The following is an 8,388-nucleotide window of genomic DNA, read 5'->3' as shown; positions in this document are numbered from 1 at the left end:
CCCCATGTATGGGCAACAGATTTAGTATAATTCTGGGTATGAATCTTTATATCTCTGTTCCCCCTGGGATTATTTATGAGCGTGATCCCTCATTAGTAAAATGTCCCATACCCTAAATCATGATTTTCATTGGCTACATTTTGTTCCACTGTATGGGGGTAACTGGAATTTGTTTTAGAATTCAACAGCAGTTTTATGATCTTTATTTATGATTTTGATGTCCTCAAAGTTAGTAACTCCCTGTTTCTTTTGTGTGTTCATTTTACAGCTAGGTCAGTGGGTCGTCACTCATTCAGGGACACCCCTTTCAGGCACAACCTTAAGCCAAGTTTCCTCACAGACAATTAAACCTATTTATGTCCAGTCTGCACTCTCCTCAGTGGTTAAGGGACTTCTCCAAGGTCTCATTCTAGTAAATTGCAGAGCTGAACAAATTAAACCCATGACTGCTGTCTCTAAGTCCAGGGCTTACCTACTCCAATATGTTATGTTTACCAATTTGTAAAATGGAAACTCTTCCTCCAACTATGGAAACCACAGTTCTAAGTTATGGAAGAAAGTCAAATAAAAATACATGTGGTTCCAAAGAAATGGACTATCAAGCCATGAAAAGACACGGAGGAAACTTAAATGCATATTACCAAGTGAAAGAAACCAATCTGAAAAGGCTACATACGGAGGATGACATTTTGGAGAAAAGCAACACTGTGGAGACAGTAAAAGGATCAGTGGTTGCCGGCGATTGAGAGAGATGAATAGTTGAAGCACAGAGGAATTTAGGACAGTGACACTGTTCCGTATGATACTGCAGTAGTGCATACATGTTAGACATTTGTCCAAACATGTATGTAGCATGTATGTATGTAGTCTATGTATGTAGTATGTGTGTATGTAGTCTATGGACCTGTATGTAGTCTATGGACCTGGGTGATGAGGATGTGTTAGTTCAGGTACATCAGGGGCAACATACATTATCATTCTATTGTGCGGTACTTGTGGGGAAAGTGCATATGCGTAGGGGGAAGGGACATATGGGAACTCTCTCTCTCCCCTCTAAAAACCTAAAAATAGTCTAAAAAGTAACATCTGTTTTTAAAAATGTGTAGTTCTTTTAAAATAGGCAAAGTTTTAGGTTTTAATGCCAATAGATTTGCCATGTCTGACTCTAGTTTTCCTTTAAGACAAATAACTTTCCTCTTTCATCAGAATGTCTGTAGTAAATTGGTGCCCCATCTCTGGGGCTTTCCACTGGCCCCCAATTTTCCTATTGTTATTTTCAAGCAGCTTCAGCATTGGTCTCCTATATTCAGGTAATGTGGACACATAATTGATTATAAAATATACCTGGCGCTAAGGATGGTTTCCTGCTGGAGAGTTTCATACTCAAGTCTTGCAGTGAAGATATGAGAGGTCATTTTTTACAAAGCCTTGGAGATTTAGTGGAATAAACTAGAAGCTTAACTTGAGACTTTCAAAACCCGAAAATCTGTTCAAGCATCCATCAGACATGACAGAATGGTTTTATTACCTCCAGAATTGGATGCAGAACTGTATGTATGCTTCATCAAGTTAATCTGGCTCTCAATCTGATGTCCACTAAGTATGTCTTTTCTCCAGTATGTCAACAAGCATGGAAACTTTAAAGTCAGAGCTTTGAAATGATTATGCATTAATTTCTTTTTGTTGAAACAGTTAAGGAAATATTCTTCATGGGCTTCCCTGATAGCTCAGTCAGTAAAGAATCTGCCTGCAATGCAAGAGATCCGGGTTCGATTTCTGGGTCAGCAAGATCCTCTGGAGTAGGAAATGGCAACCCAATCTAGTATTCTTGCATGGAGAATCCCACGGACAGAGGAGCCTCGTGTGGGCTACAGTCCCTGGGGTCGCAAGATTCAGACACGACTTAGCAACTAAACCAGAAGAACATATGTGGATAGGTTGCCCTGTGGGTTGCTCAAAAATGAACAACTGAGACCATAACATAAACAAGTCTTTGTGCGCACCTTTTCTGAGACTGGGTGAGTTAAGAAATGCATAAAGGATCAGTGACTGATTTGTAATGGGTGAGTCCTATTGTGTGTATTGACTATTTGTACTTCTAGTGTCCCCTTTCTGTTGGTGCGTGGTTATGACAATAATGTTTTGGAAATTTGGTCACCTCCTGGTTTGTAAAATCAGGTCTTCCCGGGCACAGAGTTTTGTTTTTCCCTTTGTCTTCTGACATAGATTCATAGGTTGTTCTTTTTACTTCCACAAAAGGGGGAGGAGAGAGATGTAGATGTGCTAAAACCGGATTATCTGAAAATCATTTCTGTTTGGATTTACAATTCATTGTTTATTTTTAGATAGAAGATATACTGTCCTATGTCATTTTCCTTGGGCCAATTTCAAAGTTGTATTACTTGAGCATAGAGTGGTAAAAGGCAGCAGCGGCATTTCTGAAGGACGCAGGGTGACGGGCGAGGAGAATGAGATTTGAATTTTATGGCTATCGCTTCTCTTGCTTACATATACTCAGATAACTTAGTTCTGTGATATTTGCTCACAGTGCTGTCTTTTTACAAGTTGTATAATAGATAAATAAAATAAACAAGTTTCTTTTTCTGCTATCAGTTTGCAGTGTGCTCACTGCAGACTGGGAATAACCAACTATCCTGTTTCCCTAGGACTGAGAGGTTTCCAGCATGTGAGGCTTTATGTTTTAACACCAGGAAAAGCTCTTCATCTTAGCTCAAGGGAGTGGCTATGGAGAAGGCGTGAACTCTCCTGGTGGCCTAGGCGAGTTGTAGAACCTTCGAGACAATGAGCAAAACTAGTGGGGTTAAAGAAAGATCAGAGCAGAGTTAAGGAGAGAGGCTGAAGTTAACGGCCAAGTCAGCGTTTGAGAGAGTGAGGGCTGTCCTGGTGTAGAGTCAAATGAAATTAGAACAAGCTACCCCTGTTCTAGGTGGATAGTGGGGATTATTCCCCACTGCCCCCAACCAACCCCTGCCCCAGGAATTCCAGAAGAGCTGGCTTCTATCATGGCCTTCTCATCTGATTCCTTCTACTGCAGGGCTGGGCCAGCAGGGGAAGCCAGCACTGTCCTCAGAGCAGTAGGCTGTCTCCATCCTACCCCAGGAATGAAGGAAACACTTCATCCTAACAATGAACTCTAGTTTCTTGTTTTCACTTTTTAAAAGTGCTGAGTATTTTATTTTATCATTATACAGGAGAATTGAGTGGTATTACAAGACACTCCAAAATGCATTCCCGGAAAGGTACCCTCCCTGGATGAGGTGGCCTGGCAGGTGATGGCAGCTTGTGATTTTCTTGTACTCTTTCTCTACGGGAAGAAGAGAGGCTCAAACTCCTTCCTGGGTCTTCATGGGTAGGATTCCTGTTCAATCCCCATGTGCTATGTTTGCCTCTCTCCATATGTGGGCAGGAGTTGTGCTACCCTAGCCCATGGTATGTTTACTCAGCGTCCTACATTGACTAATGCAAAAATATAAAAGAGTGGAAATATTTGAATGCAGAGAAAATACGTAAAGAATGATGGCTCTAGCAGTGAATCCACAAAAATGTATGCTGTGAGGTTCTGTATGATGGACAAAGGCTACAAGTCACCTCTGTGCCGAGTGAGAAACATCATCTATTCTGAGTGAGTGTCCATGAGAAAAGAAGTACAACATGTCTTTGTATCAAAGCAAGAGGTCATTTTTCCCCAGTGGGTCTTCTTTTTCTTAACTTTAATCTTTATTTATTTGTGTCTTAGGCCAGGCTGTGCACAACACGCAGCTCTAGTTCCCCGACCAGGGATTGAACCCGTGCCCCCTGCATTGGGAGAGAAGAGTTTTAACCACTGGACCATCAGGGAAGTTCTCCCAGTGGGTCTTCTTAAGGAGGACACTTTGAAATATAATGAGTAACATTCTCAACAGTACTTTGATAGGCGTTTCATAGTTTCATATGGGCGTTTCCCATAATGTTCCTCAGATAAAAAATGGTATTGGTCTACAGTTCAACAAAATTCATATCTTAAAATTTTTATGGAACAAAGTGAACTATAGATGTATACATTTTAAAACCAAAATAAATAAAATTCATAAAAAAGTAGAACTGAATGAGACTGTCTAGATATGAAGATCTCTGGCTTCGATCTCTTCAAAGATAGAGTATGCAGAGGAATGGCTGGGTTTTCTATCCGTCAGGCAATTCTCCATAATGATATTTCCCAAGCAAGCTTTGAGGTATTGAAAGCGATGATTTTGATGAGATTCTGCCTGACAAATACCTCCTGGAATGCACATTGCTCTGTGGTCAGTTGTGTCTAGAACCTGACCTGATCAGATAGAATTCCTCAGGTGAATGTAAAGAATTCAGATATGGATGCCACCTGAGTAGAGGTCTTTTTTGGGGTTGGGCCAAGGAGTCGTTGTGGCACTACCAAAGCTCTCCTCACAGTTCTAGTTCTGTTCCAACACATGGCTGAACGGAAGGGCTGTAACATTATGTGTCTGTAGAGCAGTGTGGTTAGAGTGTAAGTATAATATGTAAAAAAGATTAAGCTCTCAGTCGTGGAGAACTGAGGTCCTTTTATGACTAGGCCTTAGATAAATCTCTTTGGCTTCATTTTGACACTGTTCCCAAAATCGCCTCAGAATGGAATCTCTGCTTAACTTGCTCACTGACTTTTCCTTTGATTTTTAGAGCACTGCTGAATGTTCAAAACACTGAGTAGCTTGGCCTATTTTTTTTTCCCCCCAGAACTCTTTCTTTTCTTTTTCTTCCTCCTTCCATCCCTCCCTTTTCCTCTTTATCCATTCTCCCATCCTCCTCCCTCCACCTTCCTATGTCCCTGCCTGCCTCCCCAACCCCTGCTCCTTAATTCATATCTAAATTCACAGACACTCTCAGAGCTTGAAAGTAAATTTCTATTTGTCTTCTCCACTTGCTGTTCAACCTATCTGGGGACCATAGCTCCAATTTCGTAAAGGGTTTCCACTGCTTTTCTTAATTAAATTTTGACCCATATTTCGCACAATTTTTTCCTAATATACATATATGAACACAAACATAACTGTTTATATAATTTATTTCAGGCCAATTACTCTGATTCTAGACAGTCTGAAAACATCCCCAAATTAATAATGTTGTGGGGCTGAAGGAAACTGTTATTATATTCTATCTTTGACAGGCTTCAGAAGGAGCATTAAGACAGTATGGGAATTATAAACTTTTGTTAGTAATTTTATCCTGAGATGCTAATCACATTGATTTATGTAATGTTTTTATAATCCTTACAAGCTGTACGTTTCCATTTTATGTGAAAAACTGATATATAGGAAGATATTTTTAGTTTGAGAGTTTCCCAGAGATAGAGATTTTTTTAATCTTATGAACAATGAGACATTTTCTTTACATTTGCAATATTACACTAAGTGTTTTACTGATACTCCCTGTTTTGGGTCTAATTTTGTCAAGAGACATAGTCTTAGAAGCACTTTTGACAAAATTTCTGGTGTTCCATTGATAACCTTGAAGTGGACCTCTTTTCTATTACAGAATCAGCATTTGGCACCTATTTATGAATTAATAAAGTTGAAATGCCATTTTCCATGTTAAATGATATCTCATTTTTTGGCATTTCTAGCTACTATTTTTTTTTAAATTGTGTCCTTGGGATATTCATATATTTTTAATCTTAAATATCAAGCTTTCCACATTCGTCCTTTTAGAGACTGTGTCACAGGTTGAACTCTAATACCTGGAAATGGCTGAGTTAAATACTTTGCAACTGTGTGGATTATTTATCACCTGTTCTACTTCTAGCTTGTTGTATAAATTCAGATATTTAGTATCTGAGTCTGATTCAAAATGTTTTGAAATATTTCAGTAACTAAACAAACCATGCAATGATCAAGAGTTTCAAACAACATGCTTGTGGTTATGGTTATCAAGGAAACCGTTGCCTTATATAATGTTTGACAACAGCCCTGTTTTTTTTGGTTTTTGTTTTTTGTAATACTATAAAAACAAAACTTATCTAGTAGCATGTAGAAGTAAGTGTACAATGAAATGAGCCACAAGCTAACCGGAAGTAGTGAGAATGTGCTGCTGCTGCTGCTGCTGCTGCTAAGTCGCTTCCGTCGTGTCCAACTCTGTGCGACCCCAGAGACAGCAGCCAACCAGGCTCCCCCGTCCCTGGGATTCTCCAGGCAAGAACACTGGAGTGGGTTGCCATTTCCTTCTCCAATAGGTGCAAAATGCTTGATATTAATTGATGTGTTGTTTGATAATATAAACATGAAACTCAAGAGGGATAATACGTTGAAAAGTGTGATAGAATAGGAATAGGAGTAAAATTTCCTTGTTGAAACAAATTTGAAGTCCCACTATGTTCTTAAAATATACTGTGTGCATGGTTAGGGGAATTGTTTCATTTAGCAAACTGACAATCCCATCTTTGCCAAAGGCAAATTCAAAAGATGGGATTTTAAACAGATTTGTTAACAGAATTAGTTGGAGGTTTAAATGCATTGCCCAGTGATAGACCAGACTGCTAGAAGCTACAGGGCTGCAGGACATGATGAGCTTATTTTGGAAGTTTCTCCAGTTTATGCTGGGTTTTGCTTTAAAGGGAAGTAGCAAGTTGTGGAGCACAGATATGCTGAAACTCCTTACAGGAAAAAAGATCCTAGAGTGTTGATAATGGATGAAATGTATTTCTTAAGCCTTTTCTCAAGGTCTATACATGTAGAACAAGACCCTAAAGAGAAAAAGATGCTGTTGGTTTGGACACTGATTCTGAAATTTTGTGGTCCCATATATAAATCGGGAACATAAACTGTGACAAGATGATAAGAAAGGTGAATTGTAAAGTGAATGACTTTATAGGAAAAAAAAAAAAAGAGGGTAAATTGAGCCTCATTTGAAGCCATTCAACCTGTGAAAAGAAGTATTTTATTTAAGAGATACTTGATTTGAAGTGTTAGAAGCCAGATGTCAGTCCAATTGGAAGACAGTTTTCAAATAGATTCTGATGTCTGGAAGAAATTATAGTATCTTTTTCTTGGTTGAGCAATGTCTTTCCTAATTTTAAAAGCTATTAAGCTATGCATGTAAACAAAAAAAGCTGAATTTACACCTCTCTCCGCTTTCACCTTGGATGTGTTAAGGCAGATGCAGCACAGAAATAGTGAAATGCTCAATTTTTTCCCCCTTAAACTTGCTACAAAGGATGTTTGGATGACTTAAGATGTCCAAAGATAGAGCTGGCTCATCATTGCTTGTGGCCTCACACTTAAATATATTTTATTTCTAAAAGACTATGAAATATCGGTACTTATCCTACTGCCCAGCACATTATTTTCATAAGTAGTTTACTACAGAAGAATGGGAAGAGAAAAACAGAATTAATATAGTTTAAGGGCATGAGAAACCTGTATGCAGGTCAAGAAGCAACAGTTAGAACCAGACATGGAACAACAGACTGATTCCAAATTGGGAAAGGAGTATGTCAAGGCTGTCTACTGTCACTCTGCTTATTTAACTTATATGCAGAGTACATCATGCAAAATTGTAAGGTTGCGGTTGCCAGCCATGTGCTATGCTGGGATTCATGACCTACAGAGGAGAGGATTTTCATCTGGGGCCAGAGACCAGGCTTGCCTACTCAGAGCTTTTGGTGTAGCAAAGTTTTATTAAAGTGTAATAGAGATAGGGAAAGCTTCTGACATAGACATCAGAAGGGGACAGAAAGAGTGCCTGCTCGCTAGTTTTTGGCAAGGCGTTTCATGTCTGATAGCCAGCTGCTAATCAGATAAGAGAGACACCTCTGGGCTGAGGGAGTTGCACCAGGCCCCTCTCCCACAATATGCATTTTTGAGATAAAATGGCACAAGGTCTGTCGTCCCTGGCCATAAAACAATGGACGTGAATACTGGTTTCTTGAGCCATTATCGGCCCAAGGTTTGAGAAGAGGAAAAAATTTAGTCTTCAGCGGAACAGATTTGAAGGCAGAATCCAAAGCAAATACATAGTTTCCTTAACATAGCTTAAGAAAAACGTTTCCATAAGAAAAGCACATAGATCAGCTCAAAGTCTGAGAAAAGTTAAGTTCAGGCGGAACCAGGTGTCCTCAACAGAGAAGGGAAACCTTCTGCCACTTGCAGTTTACTTCCTCCTGATGCTTGAGGACTTCTGGCCTCCCTCTAGTCAAAGCTGTGGTTTTTCCAGTGGTCATGTATGGATGTGAGAGCTGGACTATAAAGCTGAGTGCCAAAGAACTGATGCTTTTGAACTGTGGTGTTGGAGAAGACTCTTGAGAGCCCCTTGGACTGCAAGGAAATCCAACCAGTCCATCCTAAAGGAGATCAGTCCTGAATATTCATTGGAAGGGCTGAT

This window comes from Bison bison, unplaced genomic scaffold (genome assembly GCF_000754665.1).
Source record: "Bison bison bison isolate TAMUID 2011002044 unplaced genomic scaffold, Bison_UMD1.0 scf7180017864322, whole genome shotgun sequence".
NCBI lineage: Eukaryota > Metazoa > Chordata > Mammalia > Artiodactyla > Bovidae > Bison > Bison bison.
This window is presented reverse-complemented; position numbering follows the sequence as displayed.